General features: G+C 41.3%; 1 protein-coding gene and 1 long non-coding RNA gene across 5 annotated transcripts in view; one reads left to right on the forward strand and one right to left on the reverse strand.

The window, feature by feature from the left end:
- Inpp4b (inositol polyphosphate-4-phosphatase type II B) overlaps positions 1-21299 on the reverse strand; it is a 742657-nt gene that overhangs the window by 695339 nt on the left and 26019 nt on the right. The gene's annotated exons all lie outside the window — the stretch shown is intronic.
- Positions 11955-20548, forward strand: LOC143273287 (uncharacterized). Its single transcript, XR_013051226.1, has 3 exons — positions 11955-12195; positions 18576-18730; positions 19455-20548. It is a non-coding gene; the product is annotated as an uncharacterized LOC143273287 (long non-coding RNA).

The following is a 21299-nucleotide window of genomic DNA, read 5'->3' on the forward strand; positions in this document are numbered from 1 at the left end:
TCTCTGTGTCACTCAGTAAGACACGCGACACTCACACTGACTTCCAGGGTCCGTATCTCCATACAGCTGTTGTCCTTCACTTCTCTTGCCTTGTGCTCCTCACCCTCTGTGCCCTTGGTCTGGAATATTTCCTCACAGAGCTACAGAGTTTCTTAAAGATCTTGCTTAAATGCCATCCTCACAATAAGATGACCACCCCACACAAAGTGCCAACTGTCCCACCCACCTGAGGCCCTTCCGGTGCCCTGGGGTCTGCTCTGGGCTTTCCTTTTTCCTGAAGCATTTTGGAAACATCTTCTTGAACTTACTAAACTATTTATATATAGTGATTATTAGCTCCTCCATCATAATATAGACACCAAAAAGCTAAGACGTCGTGTTTTGTTCACCATATCGTTCCATATGCTGACAATCTTCCCCAGCCATACAACACCCAGTTGATTTTTTTCCAAATCAATGACTGAAAGATGACATTTTCACACGTGAAGAGAAAGCACAAAATATGCACTAAAGGCACTAAAAGTCACTTCACAGATACACATTATCACCAAATATCCATCTAAGTGAATTCTGACGGCTGCATTAGTCAGGTTTTCACTGCCGCAAGCAGATGCCTAAGCAAAATATCTCAAGGGAGGAAAGATTTGTTTTGCTCACACTTTCCGAAAGTTGACTGCATTGGGGTTGGGGAGGCATCATGGGCAGCTCAGGTCACAGTTGCTGGGAAGCAGAAAGGAGGCGGCTGCTCTTCCAGGCTAGGAGGGACTGCCCACTCTAACAAGCTTTTGCATTTTTCCTCCTCTGAAGCCATCTAGACCTCCAGCCTAGATGATTCCACCAACATTCAGCAAAGGTCTTTCCTCCCCAGCTAATTCTTTCACAGAAATATGAAGAGGAAGACTTTACAAAAATAGGCACCTCTCAAATCAAGCCCATCCCTATCACCTTGAAAGCCCAAACAGCATTTCCTTCAACTGTGATAATATATTCATGATCACCCAAAGGCTCGTGTCCATCTCAATTCAAAATGCACTCGGCTTACTGCCAGGAATCCTTATAATCTTAACACTTCCCTCCCTGTTCTGAAGTCTAAGCTCATAGCTCTAACATAGGATGGTAAAGCATAGACATTCAAACTCCACCATGTAGAACTAAGAGACGAGCAGGGGCAGCTCTACGCAAAGTAAGAGCAAGACTTGCGGAGTAAACATTACATCTGTGATTCCATGCCCAGTGTCCTGGATATGCGTTGACATGATAAAACCTGCACAGGGATTGCATAGGCAATCAGAACCCCGCCCCCATTCCTGCTCAGTGCAGCCTGCACGCTTTCATGCTTAGGCTGGCTCCGTTTACTGCCTGTAGCTTCCTCGGCAAGTCGTCTGTGTTCTTGGCATCACTAACTTCATGGAGTCTCCCCTGCACCTTCAGCTTCACACTCACAGCTTCAAACAGCACCCTTTCTAAGGCTGCCTGCAAGGATTCTAACGATGCCACATGTAGCCCGCCCCCAGACACAGGTTTTCCTTTGGGGTGGAAGCATTCATCGCTGAATAACTCTTACATCCCAGAGGCCTTCAAAGTGAGCATCTGGTGTGTATATCAAGGACTTCTGCAGGTGGGAGCAGCAGCCAAGCTGCCATGGACGATGGCTGTCACAGCTTCTGAATGCCTAGGTCACTGAACATAGGGAAACATTCGTAATGGCTCTGTTTTCAACTGAAAACAATTTACAAGCTTTGGTATGTATGTATGTATGTATGTATAGATGTATGTATGCATGCATGCATGTATGTATGTACGTATGTATGTATATACTTGATCTTGATAATTTATCATTAACTTGTACAGTGGTGTGGCTCTACCTATCACCACTGAACTGCATACAAAAATAGTCAAAAGTGAAAAATATACATTATTTATTTATCTGACCACAAAGAAGAAAAGAATTCACCATCAAAAACTTCATCAGTGGTGCTGTCAATTCTCATCTCATTTTGAAATGAAATATTTCACATTAGTTTGTTGTGTGTCCACACAGTTTAGAATGCGCCTTTGTTCCGGTGGTATCTGATTTTATAATGCATAAACCAAAGCTACACTTTGATCCACCCATATTTTTTATTCATAGATTCAGGATATAAATATTTCACTCTCATAAAGAAGAAAAGTCCACTGAGATCAGCATTTCAGTTATGGGATCACCACTAATACAGACAATCCATCCAGTTCCATACATCTCAGCTCACTCCTGCTGAGTCTCTGTGAGCGCAAGGGACTCCCCAGGATGCCCGTATCGTTGTCTCAATATCCAATTGACTAATCAATAGACTAGTCACGTTGAAGGTAGCCACCAATCTCCACTGTAATACCAAAGCCAGTGAGGAACTTTTTGCAAACCCAACCCTGGCTGGTGTCCTACATTTTTATATCTGGTTTCTAATGCTCCTGCCCTAAAGAAAAACGCCTTACACATAAATTGTCACTCAACAACAAGACATTGGCTGAGCGGTGTTTTTCTTCGGCTTGACTAGTGCTGTGTGGCCAGAGCAGCAGGCTCCTTGCTGGTAACTCACAATTTCAAATAGGGGCATGCTTCTTGGGCTTCCTTCCTGTTTTCTTCTTGGTTTCTGTGTGTGTGCTGAAGCTAATAAACTCGATTGCTTTCTGCTCTGAAGATCTTCAACTTGCCTCTTAGGTTGACTTTTCGGTGAGCATGACTGGGTCCTAAAGTGCCTCGCCTTGGGTGTCCAAAATTCGGTATTAGACTGGTAGTGTTCTCTGAGTCAGGGACCTGAGCTGCAGGTGTAGTAAGTCCTCTCAGGGTCCCAAGTCTCCTTGGTTGAAACCAAGGTTGATGTGAGCTGTTTCCTTCGTCAGAAACAAGAGTCAAGTTGCATAACCAATGGGCAGATGCCATTTCCCACCTTTCTACAGACGATCTGAGTCAAGGGTAAGGACAGACAGACAGACGATCTGAGTCAAGAGTAAGGACAGACAGACTGTCTACCTTGGTTACAGGGTCTATTTTCTGCTTCTTCTGCCGGTCAGGCCTCAGATGAAGACAAGGGTATTTTACAGTGAGGCTCTATAGTTTCAGTTGCTTTTCTGTATTTTATAGACTGAAGTTGCTTCTCTCTTTGTTCTTTGAGATGTAAATTTGCCTTTGACTGTGACCAACACTTTTTAGTCTGACCTCAATAAAAACGTATGAGAGCCAATCTTACTTCAAAGAAAAGCAGAGTCATTGCTCCCAGGCTGAAAGGATGCTTTAGACAAACACAACCCTAAGGAGAAAATATCAGGACTCTCTGGATGTGTGCATGGTCTCACAGGGTTTCAGGAAAAAAGGGCCTTTTAGGGACATGCACTCAGCTGGAAGGTACACAGAAATCCTGGTCATCTGGCACCTCAGCCATCCATCCACTCTAAGATATTTGGATTTACAAACCACAGAAAAGTAGAAAACTGACTCAAAGGCAATACTTTGAGGAAAAAGCTTGCAAACAACACACTTGACCAAGACACAGGCCTGCCACAGTCACATCCAAATTAAACAAAATTATTCATCCAAGCCCAAGCTTTCCTTGAAAACTCCACCTGACTGTGCAGAGCACTGTAGTACCTCATTTTCCTGGTATCTAGAAAATAGTATCCTCTCATTGCAATCTTAACCTCCAAGTGGCCAAAACAGAGAACTTTTGAAATTCATGTTTTGCGGGGGGGGGGGGGGGGGGGGGGGGAGCTTTTTAAGACATGGTTTTTCTGTGTAGCATTGGCTATCTAGGAACTTGCTTTGTAGATCAGGCTAACCTTGAACTCAGAGAGATCCACCTTCCTCTGCTTCCCGTGTGCTGGGATTAAAGGCGTGGGCCACCACAGCCCAGCCAGTATTTTTAAGAATTTTTTTTTTACTTGTATGTGTGTGAGTGTTTTGCCTGTGTATGTGTATGTGTATGTGCACCACATGCATGCCTGGTGCCTGCAGGGCCAGAAGAGGGCAATAGATCCCCTGAGATTGGAATTACAGGTAGTTTTAAACTGCTATGAGGGTGATAGGAACTGAACCCTGATCCTTTGCAAGAGCAGGAAGAGCTTGTAACCACTCTCCAGCCCCTGAATTTCTAAAACTATAATAATTTTTATGTCCAATTGGAAAACTGTTTTAAAACCAAAGATTGGAAATTGTTTTCAATGGTACTTTAAAGCTTCTAAGTATAGCTAAGGAAAAAGATCTGCTCCCTACAAGTAGTGCATTAAAAATGAACGGAGACTCTGTGGAATAATGCTTCACCTGCTACTGCCCTGTGGTCCTCACCCTTTGCTTTGGTCTTCAATGCCCTTCCAGTTATTTTTTTTTTCTGCTGGGGAAAAAAAAAAAAACATTCCTCAAATTTTAGTCAGTCACCTGTAGGAATGCCAACACATTGTGACATTGTTCTAGAGAAGAGGAGAGAAAACATGATGATGACCCACACAGTGCATGGACTCCCTGTCCGAACTTTCTCCCCGAAACTGGCTTCTGCCAACCGAGAGGCTAAGAATGCCATAGGCTCACATCTGCTTGAGTCTATACAGAAATTCCCTGCTTTACCGTAATCCACCTGCCTCATCTCCCCACCGATGCATTTGATAAATCTTGATTTAGAATTTTCTTTCTCTGTGACTATAAAATGTTCAGTGTCTTCAGTATTGGAACATCTGTGGCTCTGCTCCATACTCATGCACCTTTGACTCAGAATAAATAAATGTTTTATGACTTTGAGGGAAAGTTGTGCTTTTCATGGACAGCTTAACCTTTTTAGCTTAGACAGATTCTACTCTTGAAGAATATGGCTTTAAAAACCAGAATTCACTTATATGAAGCACTGCTAAGGCACATCTGTGTTTACATCTTAGATCCATCTCTTAGTGTGTTCACTGCTTTACTTAACCAGCTCAAGCTTGCTTCACTCTAACTGGTCCTGAATTCTTCTGTCACTCCTACAGTTGACTTGATGGTCTGCAGACTTGAAATGTCTTCCTACAATATTCTCTTCTAAAACGACTAAAATATGCCATCAATGACAACAAAATAGGCTGCTAAAAAGCCCCAAAGAGGCTTTTCCCCAAACTCAAGCAGGCTCAGACTGTTTGCATTGTTCTACTGCCTAAAAGGTTATGCCCTGAAGCCAGTATCTAATTAATAAACAAACTTCACCAGAAAACCTTAACTATGACCTTCTCATCGCACTACATGACTACAAAATAAATTTGCATTTATAAAAGAACTTGCCTCTCTGGGAGCTCCTGCAGTAAGGGGAGACTGACTTCTCTTGGTGACCAGCCCTTGACCATGTTGTCCAGTGTGGTTTTCCCTGTTTTCTTTGCCTTTGCAAATACTAACATCTAGGAAGTCTAAGTTTTATCTCTTTAAATGCTTTTCTTGTCTTATCAAAGAATCATGGATTTCAAATACAAAGTTAGAGTTGCTTAGCTCTCGACATTATTTGGTGAGATAAAGTCAGTAATCGAAATCCTAAGTCCATAAGGGAAAGAGCTTACAAGCAAATGAAAGCACTCAACAGGAAGTTCCAGATCTCTGTGTTTGTACATGTGCGTGTGTGTACTGTGAAGCATGCAGGGATGCTCATGGCTATACGTGGATTTGCAGGTTATCTTCATGATATTAAGTCGATTAAGACATGAACACTCATAAATTAAGTAAAATGAATCCAAAAGCATCTCAAAGTTCATGTGACTTGGCAAAGTTCTGAGATTGCACTAGACTAAAGTGACACTAATTAGATGGCTGTCATTTCAATATAACTTAAAATTTTCAAATAATTGCTGCATATGTCTAACTGTATAAATAGGGCCTGGAGAGATGGCTCTGTGGCCACTTTGTATATGGATGGAAAAAGTCATATTAATAAAGGAAGACAACTCTGCTCTTTGGGATGTTATTTAAAACATTTAGAAACTGTGTATTTCTATAAATTATGAATGTGTATAGTTTTGTAGGGTACTGTTTCTCAGCCGCTGTGGATTAATAATACACAATAACTAAAACTAAAAAGAAAAAGTCTGTAGATAAGGAAAGTGGGGCATGTTTCATAAGAAAGTTATAAGCATGAAATTCATTTTTGATAAAGCTATTAAAGGATAAAGTAATGTTTGAGAGAGAAATCTGTAAAAAAATAACAAAACTACTAGTCTAAACTGAAGATTTAAACAAGGTGCAAAATGTCTGAGCAGGTTGCATTTACAAAGGTTAGAAAATACAAATTTTTGTTTAAAAGCAATTTTCTGTGTGAGCAAGTTGGTATAATTAAAAGAGAATTGTCTATAGGTTAAGGTTTATGTCAAAAAACGCATGCTCAAAGCTAAACTATAGTGCTAACGCAGTTTGTTTCTCTTTGTGACACTGATTTGCTCTTACAGAAGGTGGTGAAAGGGAGTCCTCATTGTGCAGGCTGCTGGCCTAAGAAACAGCGGCCCCAGGTTTAACAAGGCAATCTCTAGCAGTTTGTACTGTCAGTTATTAGGTCTTTGCTACTTAAGGAAAGTGAGTCTTTTTACTTTGGAAGTGCTAAGCTTTATGGGTACTGTTTACATAATGAGAAACAATTGCTTCTTGTACTGCTGAGAGTCACAGTAAACATTCGCTTTAAATAGTTTATCTAATGCAGATAAAAGGCACAGGTTTTCAGTGGTCCCCACATAACACGAAGGGTACCAGTGCCTCACTGCATTCTCCATCAATTCTGTATATTTTCATAATTTTAATTATTCAAAATTGCATCCTTTTTTAAAAATCACTGTGTTCAATCTGGATTTGTCTTCATTTTAACTTTTAATGTAAAAATGGGATCCAATGTACAAAGGTGCTCATTAAATAACGTGACCTTCTATATTTGACTTTATAATCAATTTTCATTTTCAAATGGGTCACCAGGTTCATGCTGTAGCATTATTTCAAACCTCTTGGTATCTTTTTGAGACTATAATTACAACATTCCTCCCTCACCTCTTCTCCATCCAAACACTCCCATACACCTCCACTCTCCTTCAAATCCTTGGTTTCTTTTTCTTTTTTTAAAATTTCATTTAAATAACATTTTTTTTTTCATTTATTTTACATACTAACCCCATTTCCCCTCCTTCCTCTCTTCTCGTCCCCCCCACTACTTCCCATCTATCCCCCTCCCCATCCACTCCTCCACCATCTCCATCAGAAAGAAGCAGCTTCCCATGGGCTTCTACAAAGTATGGCACAGCAAGTTGAGGTCAGACTGACCTCCTCCCCTTGTGTCAAGACTGGGGGGAGGTCATTTTCATTAAATTGTTCTTACATCCATATAAACCTCTTGGTATTAAAATTTTATTCAAAGTAAATTTCTCAAAATTAGATTCTAAAGTTAAGGAGTTTTCAATCTATATGTGACCTTTGTATTTTCACAGAACTCATGAATATTTAAAAGACACATATTAGATATGTTTTGATAAATGTGTTATTTATATGTGTTCCATGTTTATATGAAATTAATTGTAATCTGCCTTGGTATATTAGTTCTCATTTGAATTATTTGGTCATTATTTGATGAAATTATTATATTCTATAGAAATAACCAAATTCTTTTTCAGTTGGGAAGAGTCACCAATAAGTTCTTTACCCATAGCTATTTAATGTCTGATTCGCAGACATTATTCTTATTCTTACTAGAAACTTTTGCAAGCAGAGTGAACCGTAAAGTCTCGTGTCTTCAAGAAGGTTCACAAAAGAATACAAGGAGCTCTGACAAGTGTTGACTTCTGCAAACACAGGTCACAGCTCTGGGTTGCCTAAGGACCTCGAAAGCTGTAACATGAGCCTGGTGGATTCATGGAAATTCTAACAGAAAGAAGCAGAATATGGGTTAGTCACATGCGACTAAATGAATTGATTTTTTTTTAAGGAGGGATTATGGGTTTCTATCAAGCTTTCCTTCAGACTCATCTTTGAAGATAAAATTCTGCTGTGACTTCCAACAGTAAGGAGAGAGTGGTATTCTCTTCGCCACTTACATCCTTGAGAGAGGCGCTCAGGCAAACTAGACCTAACTTACACATGGCCCTACATGGCTACCTGTTCTGTTTAGAAGATGTTGCCAAACGCTCTTGTATTATATATGCAGTTTCTCAACTACATACAATGTTTAGTTTGCTATCCTAAAGATGGAGAGGTTGGAAATTCCAAATTGTTCTTTTGCTGGTCATTATATCCTTTCTTCTATTTTTGACTTGATTATATAACTTACGTTTTATATATCCTAACACTTCAAAACTATGAGAAATTAAAGGGCTGGAGAGATGGCTCAGCCATTAAAGGCTAGGCTCACAACCAAAAATATAAGAGAAATTAAAATTGCGGTAGCCTAATGATGAGATACGATACAGGAGTTTACAACACTCACCTGACTGGGGCCCCATGAGGCCCGAAGAGGCCCGATGAGGCCTGAGGAGGCCCGATGAGGCCGACTGTAACTGCCTGAGGGGCAGCCCTAGCTCCTTCCTTACTAAGCTGGTCATGACCAACCAGGAATGAACCTGTCCATCAACGTCAGCCTTCAGTTCCCAACTCTTGTGAACCATTAGTCAAGAAACAATGTTTGCCATGCAAAGCTTTTTGTCAAGGCAGGAAAAAAAATGAAAAAGTGTTTTAAATGTCACAAGAATGAAGTCACAAAATCCTTCGGAATAGAAGAAAGACGAAGCATAAGACTGTAGCCGTCTGAGTCATTCTGACCTAACACAGGTTCCTGGGGACTCCCTGACATTATAAAGATAAGGAATTACAACTCCAGGAAGGGAGGAATATTAACAATAGTCCGTAGGTACAGAACAGATTCACTCTGTGCTCGATAAATTATCAAATCCCTTTAAATCCCATCATGACGTCCCACACACGTTATCTTTCAGGAGTCATCAATGCTGTTGCTGTGGCAGAAGGATCTGAGAAAGCAGATCATTGTTTCTGAAGGTGTTTTCTCTGCCTCCACTCATATGCATGCCTAGAATGCACAGGAGGAACCATGCTGTGGAGGCCTGGCCAGTGGCTGCTATTGCCTCAAACCAGCATGACACAGGCAGAGAAGGGTGCCGGTGGCGAGCAGGCCGCTCTGGCACAAATGGCATCAGCCAAGAACTGGTGCCTGCCCAGAAGAAAAGCACTGACATTCAGGTGCACATGAGTCTCTGCCGCAAGAGCAGCATACCACCCACCCTCCAGCTACACAGACAAGCTAACAAGGGGAGACTTGATCAGGAAATCATTGGAAATTTGATGCGACTGAGAGAACGATGCCATAGTTACTGACATCTCCGCAAATTACCACAGTATCTATCTAAAAATCTACCACTGAATGAGAATTCACGGAAAGGATTTGACAAGTTATTTGCATAATTTGTAGCAATAGTAGTCTTATGTCACCTAGATAATAAAATCAATTGGAAGGCTATTGTTTTAAATCTTAATAGTTGGTATATGAATCCATCTGGATGTCTAATATTAGTATTTTGAATGTTATTTTTCCAGTTAACTTTAATAAATCTCTATTCTATGAGAATTAGGGCCTACATCTGTGTTTGCTCACCAATAGAGCCCTGAAGAAAAATTCAGTGCCAGCATACAATAGTCTCAAAGTATTATCTACTAAAGGATTAAATAAATGGACAAATGCATACTCAATTAGAAGTAATTTCCCAGTCCTAATTCCTAGGTCAATAATTCAATTCCACAAGAAAAGGTTAGAAAGAACCTACTAAGCACAAGCACTATGGGAAATCTATGCAAGTGGGACAAAAAACATTTCTCCAATGCCTGTTCTCAAACAGAAGAAAACCTAGTGAAAGATAGACGTCTGTCACACACTTCCATTCTGAACTCTACATTCCAACAGCAGCAAATTCTTCAGGATGTGTGACTCTTTCACCGTGCATCACCCCCTGTACCTGGGGTATTAAAGACAGCGAACAGCCAGTGTGGGATGGTAGGCATGTACTTCAGCCACATTGTGCTGGAAGCCATGCTCCACTCAAGGCTGTAGTTCTGAAATGGAGACGCCACTGTCTCTGCCTCTGGATGCCACCCTCTCTTTTGTTGCCTGGGGGTGAGGTGGTTGGCTTTGCTGAGCCACTGCCCCTGCTGTGATGTGCTCTCTTGCCACAGGCCCAAAGGCAGCAGCAAGGCCAACCGATCATTGACTGAATTATCCAAATCTGTAAACCAGAAGCCATTCTTGTATTTATGAGTTTATTACCTTTGTATTTGTTCCAGTGATAAAAACTGAATTAACACAAAAAGGAAATATGAAAAAAGAAGATAGGACAAGAAAAGATTGTGTATCCTCCCCTTTAAAGAAGAGACTGCATGTTTGGTATGATGCTTTCATTTATTAAATAAAAAAAAAAAGAAAAGAAAAGATAAAAAAAGTCAGTAGGGGGCTGGAGAGAAGAAAGACAGGGAGGATGTCCTGGATAGTTTTATGTTAACTTGCCATAAACTAGAGTTATCTAAAAAGAGGGAGCCTCAATTGAGAAAAATGCCTCCATGAGATCCAGCTGTAAGGCATTTTCTCTATTAGTGGTCAATGTGGGAGGGCCCAGCCCACGGTGGGTGGGGCCATCCTGGGCAGGAGGTCTTGGGTTCTATAGGAAAGCAGGCTGAGCAAGTCATGGGAAGCAAACCAGGAAGCAGCTCCCTCCATGATCTCTGTGTCAGCTCCTGCCTCCAAGTTCCTGCCCTCTCTGAATTCCTGTCCTCACTTCCCTTGATGATGGACAGTGACAGAAGTGTAAGCCAAAAAACAAAAAACAAAACAAACACAAAAACAAAAAAAGAAAACCTTTCCTTCCCGACTTGCTTTTGGGCATGGTGTTTGCTGTGGATATCACTCTATATAAATAAAACACTGATGGCCAGTGACCAGACAGGAAGTATAGGCAGGAGAAGGAGAGAGGAGAATTGGGGAAACAGGAATTAGGAGGGAGAGACACTGCAGCCACCACCAGGACAAGCAGCATGTAAAGACGCCGGTAAGCCACCAGCCACGTGGCAAGGTATAGATTTATAAAAATGGGTTAATTTAAGATAAAAGAACAGTTAGCAAGAAGCCTGCCACGACCATACAGTTTATAAGTAATATAAGCGTCTGAGTGATTATTTTATACGTGGATTGTGGGACTGTGGGGCTTGGTGGAACCTGGAGAGAAGCCCTCCAGCAACAGGTGTTTCATCATAGAAATAGCAACTCCAACTAAGACAGGGGGTTCACACTGTCAACAGCTCCAGGAAAGAACTGTCGAATATATTAACATAAATAATGAAACCTAAGTCCATTATTCTTGAGACAGCAAAAATTAACTGAAAGCTAAGATGAAAATGAAAATAAGAATATAAATGGACACCACTGTCTGATTGAGTTACCGCCTACCTCTTTAGCCAAAAAAATCTGGTCTTTTCTCAAAAACTGTTTTATAGTTATTCCATGAAGGCTGGAAGAGCCATAACCATGATTTTAGTTTTCTCTGGCAGAACTAAAAAATTATACACAGGGACTCAGAAGCTGCCTGAAATGGTTCTCAATGACCAAACCAAAGAAAAGTTAAGTAAAAATTTTAAAAAATTCATAAAATAATATTGACTTATACATCATAAGACAGATATCCCAGGTTCCATGCTAATATAAATAAATGACTGAGCAACTATGAAAGAGACATGTCTCTTGTGCAGAGGATTTTAAAACCTATGTAGATGTTCTACCTAAAAAAGTGGAAAGTCACCCTACACTCCTTAATCATGAGCTGCGTACATTGACTCCCTTCCAAAGGATTCCCACTGTGGCAAGGGGAAAGTGGTGATGTAATAATGTAGTGTGACAGGTGACCTACAGTACCCAGCAGGTGACCAAGGTTACCTCTAAAGAGCAAAATCCTGTGCATAAAATATACTCTCGGTGAGTGACAAGAACAGCATTTTAATCTTGAGGTCTCCCTCCTCCAGACAACCATGAAAACCCAGCAGAATCAGATCAAAGCCTCACACTGCATCCGGGCATCCTGCAGTGTGTCTCACTAGTATTCCCCAAGACTGCCAAGGTCGGCCAAAGCCAGGAAGGTCTGTGACCCTGTCGCAGGCAAGTGGGGACTCCAGAGACATGACAACTGAAATATAAGGTAAAATCGCTGGGATCTCGGAAAGCAAAATGAAATTAGATACAAACTAAAGAAACCCCAGTGAAGTGTGAGCTGTAGTTAACAGTACAGTTAATGATGGGTGCTGGCTCATTAATCGTAACAGTTGTACCACTGTGAGATTTTATTATCAGAGAAAATCAGGTATGGGCTGCATGAGAATTGTATTGCCCAGTTTGTCTATAAATCCCAAGCTGTTCTAAAACAAAGCAGTTGTTTTAAAAGCAAAGCCATACAAACATCACTTCATGGGGTTACCACCTTCCAATTTAACACAACAGTGATGGTTCAGGAGGCTCATTGGTTAAACACAAACCGTGGTGAGAACCCTCGACCTGGCATCCCTGTCAGTCAAACTGTGCCTTTGGACAGGGAGCTTGTGGTTGATGTTAGGTTACCTCCATGAGACTCAACATACGCTGGGTGAGTTCCAAACACATCTTCATATACATTAGCTGTACGCACTGTGCATTTTATTCAGCATGAATCAAGAACATTGTTACGAAGTGTATTTCAAAAATTATGATGCCCTACTTTAAAAGTTCAATTAAAAATTACTGCAGAAAGAGAGCATTTTCTTCCAGAGATGATTATGAAGTTTATCTCCCCTTTTGTAAATCACTTGCTGTGTACTCAGACAAGATGGCTTTTCCTTTTATAATGAATCCCGTCTACCCACTGTGTAAGGAAAATAAAGGGCAGCTTTATTGTGAAGTCACATTGCTAAATTTGTGTTACCACCACCGTTTCTCTGGCAACAACGCGATGTCAGGAAAGCAATCACCTGACTGCAGGACAGAGAAGAAAGACACGTCTTCTCCTAGGCTACCTAACCCACCCTCCCAGGAAATGCCTGTCTTTACACACAGCAGTGAGTCTTCGGGAACAGAGTGCTCACTGAAGGGAGCCGATACCACTATCCACCCTTAGCATTGCCACATTCAGATAAAGACGCATTTCTCAGAATAAATTAAGAAGTTGCAACTCAAAGTTGCTGTTTTGCATTTCATAAGAAGCTATTTCATTGATAAAAGCCTGACGATATTCCGTTTTGAATGATTTCATACCAGCCATGCCTGCCCGCTAAATAAGCTGTCACGGGAGACGGTGTCTATGAAAGAAGAGAAAAGGAACTACCCAATCATTCCGTTCAGGCAGCAGGATTAACATCCCACCTTGAGAAAGAAATAGGGAGATTCTATGGTGTCTAACATTTTTTAGAAAAATCAAGGATATATATATATATATATATTTACATATAGCTGTATTTGTACAATAGGTGTGTGTATATATATATATACCTATTGTATAATTAATTTTGGTTTATAAGGGTGTTGTATGCCTTGCATTGCACTCCTTTCTTTATCAAGGTAGAGGTCATTCTGCTGTGCACGTGTGCGTGCGTGCATGTGTTTAGGGATGACAAAAGGCCATTATTCCCTCACAGAAATCTTGAATTTCTGGCAGTTTTTTCTTCACAGGACACTTGACTGTTCAAAGTAAACCAGCTTTTATCAAGCACTGACCCCATCCCAAGGGCTGTTTTGAACACGACAGAAAGAGAAGAGCACTGTTCTTTGAACAAGCACAGCACCTATAGTAGAGAGCACAGTGCCTCAAACAATGTCCTCTCAATATTCGTGTTCAGCCAGAGCCCAGAATGTGACCTTATTCAAAAAATAAAGTGTTTTCAGGCTAGTAAAGTTCAGGAAAGGGTACATTACATTAAGTGACCTATAATCCTTTTATTGTCATCCTTAGAATAAGGAGCACTAGACACAGGGGGAGAATATCATGTAGCAGTAGAGACAGGAATCTAGTCACTCTGGAACCCATGCATAGAAAGGACCATGAAGCTAGGTGGTAGTGACGCATGTCTTTAATCCCAGCACTCAGGAGGCAGGGCCAGGCGGATCTCTGTGAGTTAGAGGCCAGCCTGGGCTACCAAGTGAGTTCCAGGAAAGGCACAAAGCTACACAGAGAAACCCTGTCTCAAAAAACAAAGAAAAAAAAGGACCATGAATGACCATAAGAACAGAGATCCAGGCAAGGGGCAAGGAAGCCCCTCCCCAAAGCCACTGAGAGAGCAAGGCCCTGAAAACACCTTGATTTCAGCTGTCTGTGGGTTCAGTTCTCATCTGGAATGGGCATTCCAGTTCACAACCTCCTATAACTAGTTCCAGGGGCTCTTCCACCCTCTTCTGGCCTCTGCAGGCACGGAGCATGCAGGTGGTGCGCGCGCGCGCACACACACACACACACACACACACACACACACACACACATGCTGGCAAATACTTATATACATAAAATAAAATAAAAATAATTTTAAAATAGAATGGATTTAGGCGAAACAAAACTTTTTAAAATACTGCATCCCAGGCCGTATATATCCAAATAGATACCACAGTTGAAAAGGTCTAAGGCACACACAATTAAGAAGGGGCCGGGGAGAAAATGGGATCTGGTTCTCTTCTCTGCTGTTTAGAAGCCCAGTTCTACACCACACATCACATTTATTCATTTAACAGGGTGGTTGACGATTCTGACTAAAGGATAAAAGTTTTTCAGTGAAGTTTCCAGCCATGGCTAAAAGGCAATAAAACTAAAGATGTGTGAAATGAAATTATCAGTCACAGACCTGATGAGGTTCCAAAGCAGGAGCAAGCAGCATCCCTCAGCCCGTTGCAGTCTTCCAGCATCCCCCACCTTACTCAGTCTCTCAGCTGAACTGCACAGGGGTAGCGTTCTTACTTCTGAACACGCTGCTGCCCCAGCCTCTGCCCACGCTTTCTCCCTTCCCACTGATCTAACGGTCTCTTCTCCAAGAAGCGCTTCTGAGTAACCGGGAGGTTGGTATGATACCTCAGTCAGACAAGCCCCAGGAGAGGAGTGGATGCTAATTGATTAAATGCTTGGCTCACCCACCTACAGCAGCCTGGGAGCCAGAGCTAACTTCACTACACATTGCCCAGTAAGTCAGCACTCAAAAGAATGAGTGGGTTTTCGGTAACATCAGTATTTCTCAGCTCTCTCCCATCACCCTATATTATATGTATACATATATACATATGTAATATGTATCTATATAATATTAAAGTAAGTGTATTATTAACATATTTGGACTAAGAAAATACAAGTGTCTCTACCCAACTTTATGATGAATATGACATAAAAGGAAACCAACAATAGCAACAAAAGACACCAGGAAATTGGGACTTCTTAGATAAACTCGTGGGGGAATTTTGGGCTTGCTTTCACTAGAATTAGAAAAATAATCAGCAAGCTTTCCTGAACTGGAGCTCAAAAAGGACAAGGGAAGAGGAGGGGGCATAGGGAGGGGGCTTAAACAACAAGAAATGAGAGAGAAATAAAATAAAGTCAAAATTATCAGTGATGTGCAGGCCTAACCAGGTTAGAACACAAAACAGCAAGGACCCAGCTCATCCCAACACATGCAGGACAGCATTGTGCTCAGCGCGGCTTCCCACTCAGTCACTCCATACACTCTAATCCCGCCCCCTACCATCATCCTCTCTCAGACATAGACTCCAGAGACTCCTTCACTGAGAATCTCCTGCCTTCCCACAAAAACACAAAAGCAGCTTTTTATACTATGATTACATTTTTCTAGACACTTTTTATTTCAGAAACTTTGTTTATTGCGATGTGTGTGTCTATTTCCAAACACACCAATATTTAAATAGAATTATAAGTTCTGTAACGAGCAAAATTTGAACAAAGGTAATTGTTTTAAAATCTTTATTATAAAGCTTCCATTGGCATAATAGAAAGAAAAAGGTCTAGATTACAGAGTACATACTCAACATGCTCGAAGACCTGGGTTCAATTCCCAACAAAATACTGCTTCCTTATGCAGTTTTCACACATGCGTGTCTTGGACGGTATTCACCCACCATTACTCTCTCGTCTTCTCCTCTTTTCTCCACCAAACCCTGGTCTCCTTCCTCTCCCAATGCGGCCTTGCTTCTACATTCGTGTTATGTGTTAAAATCTGGATGCCACGTGCCCTGGAAAACACATATTATTTGTCCTTCTGGATCTGGTTTATTTTTCTTAACAGAAGGTCCATTCATTTCCTCCTTCTTTTTTTTTTTTTTTTTTTTTTTTTTTGGTTTTTCGAGACAGGGTTTCTCTGTGTCGCTTTGTGCTTTTCCTGGATCTTGCTCTGTAAACCAGGCTGGCCTCGAACTCACAAAGATCCGCCTGCCTCTGGGAGTGCTGGGATTAAAGGCGTGCGCCACCACCGCCCGGCTCATTTCCTCCTTCTTTACAAATAAATAAAACTCAGTATTATATAGTATTATATATAACATGCGTTGCATGTTCTTTATCCACTAACCCGGTGGTACCACAGCAAACGTCAGCACGCAGGTCTTTCTGTGCTGGCCTGGATTCCTAGGCCTGGTGTAGCAGATCACGGGAGCATATGGTAGCTCTGCTTTTCGTTGGTTTTATTTATTTATTTATTTATTTATTTATTTATTTATTTATTTATTTATTTATTTGAGGAACTTCCACATTGATTTCTGTGGCTGCCTAATTTACAATCCTGCCAGCAGTATATAAGGGTTCTTATGCATGTGTAAATACTGTGCAGGTTGCTTGGACCTCTGCCCTGCCCCAGAGCCATGGTTCTGTGACTCACTGCTCAGTGCTTCTGGATCAGAGTACACACACACACACACACACACACACACACTGTCTATATGAACTAGCAACCCTCAGCATCCCTTAATTCATCATTGTGCTGTTCTTATCCACAGTGAACCCTCCTGCTAATCAGTTCCTTTGTGAGGTATCAGTCCAATCATATGCAAAAGCCCAGAAGACAAGAACTTTACCATTTCTGCTTATTACCAGATGCCCAGTACTTAAAACACATTACCTTCCATAGGCTTGGGCGCCTTTGTTGGGAAATGAAGGATGTCCCATTCAGCATTGTGTACTAGGGTTTCTCTGCAGTGTTTACCAGGAACGGCAATCAGACATTTAGACAGTTCATTCCTAGTCTCCCTAGTGCTTTGGGGTGGGTGAAAGAACTAAAGATTGAAAGGAAAAGTATATACTGCTGAAAGCAACGGACAGCCTTAGCAGCTGGAGTAGAGGAGGCCACTTCAAAGAGCTAGAGACCGAAAGGACTGCACCTGGAGCTGACCTTTCTGTCCTGTCCTTGATGAATGACCTTCAGAAACTGTCCAAACATGTCCGAGCCATTTCGTTCTGACCAACCTGTAAAGCCAGGTCCCCCACTGAGAACACAACACAGGCTGGCTCCCATTTGAGTCACCAAGCAACAGGCAAGAGACAGCACACAAACATTGAAGGCCCACAACGGCAACTAGAAGATCCAAGGAGAGACTTAGAGGATGAGAAACCAGAATTCTAAATCAAGGCCTTTTACCTTCACCCAAATCTACAACACCCAGCACTAGCAGGGAGAGCACTAGTATGATTTTAGGCTGAACTTCTACGTGCATTCCTTCACTCTCAGGCAAGGAATATCTGAAGGCCAAAGAAAGTTGGCAAAACTAAAATTCAGAGAGGTATGTGGTGGAGGCTGTTTCGAAGCCCCTTTAAACCCCAGCGCCAACAAAGTTCTGTCATTGGGGAAGTTAGCACACAGATGAGCATGTACATGTGCGCACATACACACAAGCTCATAGCCAATGTCTGAATGGGACCCTTGGCTGACAACCAGCGACGTGGTGTGAATGCATCCACGATCCTTCCTCCTATTCCAGAGGGAATCCAGATCTAACCAAGTCTGTTAGACCTCACATCTTGCAAAAGAAAATTTATGTGAACCACATTCTTGCTAATCTTCCCCTATCCTGGGCCAGAGTTATCTCTCCTGTTCCTCAGCCCACACCACCTCCTCTCTGCCCAGCCCACACTACCTCTCCCGTGCCCAGCCCACACCTCCTCCCCACTCCCCACCCCCATGCCCAGCCCACACCACCTCCTCTGTGCCCAGCACACACCACCTCACCACCCCCTACCCCTGAGCCCAGTCCACACCACCTCCCCCGTGCTCAGCCTACACCAACCCCCACCCTCCTCCCCCCTGCCCAGCCCACACCACCTCCTCCCACACAGCCTTTTCCTAAAGGGAGTAAATTATGGCACCTAATTCAGGTTCTGTTCCTACAAATTCAACATCAAAGAGTTCATTTCCAGGTGAAGCTTTTGACATCAAATAAAAATAATGTAGCCCTCAATTAGGTTAAATTGGAATAAACCTTGCCTTGTATAAAGGTCATGTGAATTTAATTGATTCTGAGCAAGTTGATAGAAGTAGAGATAGGCTGGATGTGAATCCAGGACTGTCCCTATTTCAGTTGTCAAGTTCGTTACTGTGCCCGCTGTGACAGCGAGGGTAAGAAAACAGGCATGCTGTATTCGAATGAGGACCACGGGCGCTAGAACATTCTCTTCTCTGCCAACGTTACACATGTGCAATTGATTGGTTTACCTTTGTATAATCATACGATACGTAAGTAAGTTACTGTATTGTCTATTTATTTACTTGGTTTTTGATCTCCTACTGTGGAATTCTTGGCTCCCGAAGTTGAAGGAAATAATGTGTGTACCAGGTCAGCATCCTTCCATGCTGTTTTTGAGATGTTTATGTGCCTTGTGGAACCAGTCTTGGAGACTTGATGAATTTTGAGGACTCTTCCTCATACTTTCTATTACAGCTTTATATTGGTTATACTCAGTTAAGAACTTAGTCTGTGCCCTGCATTTTATTAGCAAATTGTGTGGATTACTTTCCCAACGTTTGGACGGGCTTCTCTTTGGTCAGTTGTTATTTCGGTTGTTGTTGCTGTTTGTTTCAGCTGACATGTTTTAGTGATAATATTATAAAGGTCTCCAATGAAGATGGAGTATTTATTGCTTTCTCTTGGGCCTATATTCTCTTGAGTGAATTATTTACTTGACTTATAGACTGCTTTCTCCTAAAGCAGTTAGATTTATATTTTAGTCAGTTTTCTATTTTCACATATTATGTTGGAAATATATTCTACCTTGATTAAAATGACACTACAAGGTAGCTATACATTTTCTGGAGGACAATATTTTTCTTTGTTGTTTGGAATAATATAAATAACTTAATAAGCATGATAAAAACATTTTATAAAAAATTTTATATAAAAATTATGTAGTGTTCATTATTTGATTCTCATATAATTACTATATTTTGTTTTATTTTTCAGGTTTCCACCAACTATGTGGCTTTATTCTATCTTTTTAATTATTTATTCTGTAACCCTCCAATTATAACTACACATGAATTATTTTCCCGTGTATTCCACAATCTTACCAATAAGCAGAACAGAGTGAAAACATGTGTCACTGTGTCTCTTAAACACAAATTAGACACAACAGCAAAGTCACTCCTGGACTTAAGGAGAGAGCACACCCTGGAGGTGGGGAGCCCGCAGCCTGCGGGTTCCCGATGCTGCTGCTGCTGCTGCAGGACCACTTAGGGTCTGGCAGGTCTATCCTGGACGTGGTGAGCACTCTGCAGCCAGCAATAACCTGTACTGGGTGTTGTGGCTACATCGGACCATGTTAGGTCTCAAGCACTTCCTAAGTCACTGTTACACCAAAGAGAACAAGGCAAGAGGCAGCCTCTGCTCCGAACCTCAGCTGAAGGAACGAGCACTCTTCAGGAGAAAAGTAGGTTTTTCCCTGTGTCCCATGAGACCAGGATTAAGACACATTATGAAGAAGCTGTAAAAAAGGATTGTAAAGGTGAGTCATGCACTGGCTGAGAAGTTTATCCGAAAGAATTCAAGATTCCTTACAAAAAGGAACAATTAAGAACAATTTAAAAAAAACTAGAGCCCCCTGTATACTTAATCTGTGACAGTGAGTTATTTCGCATGCATTTTCACATTTAATCATGATCTCAACAGGAGATAAGTGGATTATTACAAGAGCTCCATTTCTTCAAGTGTGTATCAGATCCTCCTGCAGATGGCATCACAGGAAATTGTGAGCAGCCACATGGGGGTGCTGGGAATCAAACTTGGGTCCTTATAGAAACTACTTTTTTTTTTAAAGACAGGTTTTTCATCTAATATATTCTGATTATGGTTTCCACCCAAAAATCCTCCGAGATCCTCTCCACTTCCCCACTCACCCAAATCCACACCTTTTCTTTTTCTCTTATTAGAATACAAACAGGCATCTAAAAAAGTAATAATAATAAAATAAAATACAGTAAAAGCAAAGAAACCAGAGTGGGAAAAGAAGAGGAGGAGAAGAAGAAAAAAAAATCACCAGAAACACATATAAATGCACATACACACACACACACACACACACACACACACACATTCACACACAGGAATTCCATAAAAACACAAAACTGGAAACCATAATATACACAAAAAGGACCAATAGGAAAAAAACAAACAGACACAAAAAACCCTGACAAAGCACTATAAACAAAGAACCTCCAACAATGCTGTGGAGTTCACTGGGCTCGTTTTGTGTTGGCATCTGCTGCTGAGCACCAGGCCTTCCCTCAAGAGTGCTTTGATACCCGGTGAGGCTAAATTGGGGAAAACTAATTTTTAATTACTTTAAAAATCTTTTCAAAAACAAAACAAAATCAGTCTAAGACTAGGGAAGAAAAACAACCTTAATTTTTTATTATATAAACTGGAAATTATCCAAAAGGAAAATCCTTGGATTGGGGTTTATTGTTCTTGACAAAGAATAGAGGACAATCTTTAAAGCTACCTCCATCTTACTGCCAGAAAATGTAAACTAGGAAATACACCAAGGGGAAGAAATACATGGCAATTTCGTGCAATTACTGTGCAGCCTTGGGTTGGTGGACTTGTTCTCTTTGATGAGCTAAAGTACATGTCAGACTTTTCTAGAACCATGTGCCCTTTGACATATTTTAAAGGGCAGGCTATTTGCATTTTATGAATGTAATAAGTTATTTTCTTTCTTTTGACTTCTAAAAGGCCTCTTGCCTTTTAAGACAGGGATGGTTACCTGAATTACCAAGTTGTCATCTGTGGGAAATAAAGATACCCAGA

The sequence above is a fragment of the Peromyscus maniculatus genome, chromosome 5 (assembly GCF_049852395.1).
Source record: "Peromyscus maniculatus bairdii isolate BWxNUB_F1_BW_parent chromosome 5, HU_Pman_BW_mat_3.1, whole genome shotgun sequence".
NCBI classification, from domain to species: Eukaryota; Metazoa; Chordata; class Mammalia; order Rodentia; family Cricetidae; genus Peromyscus; species Peromyscus maniculatus.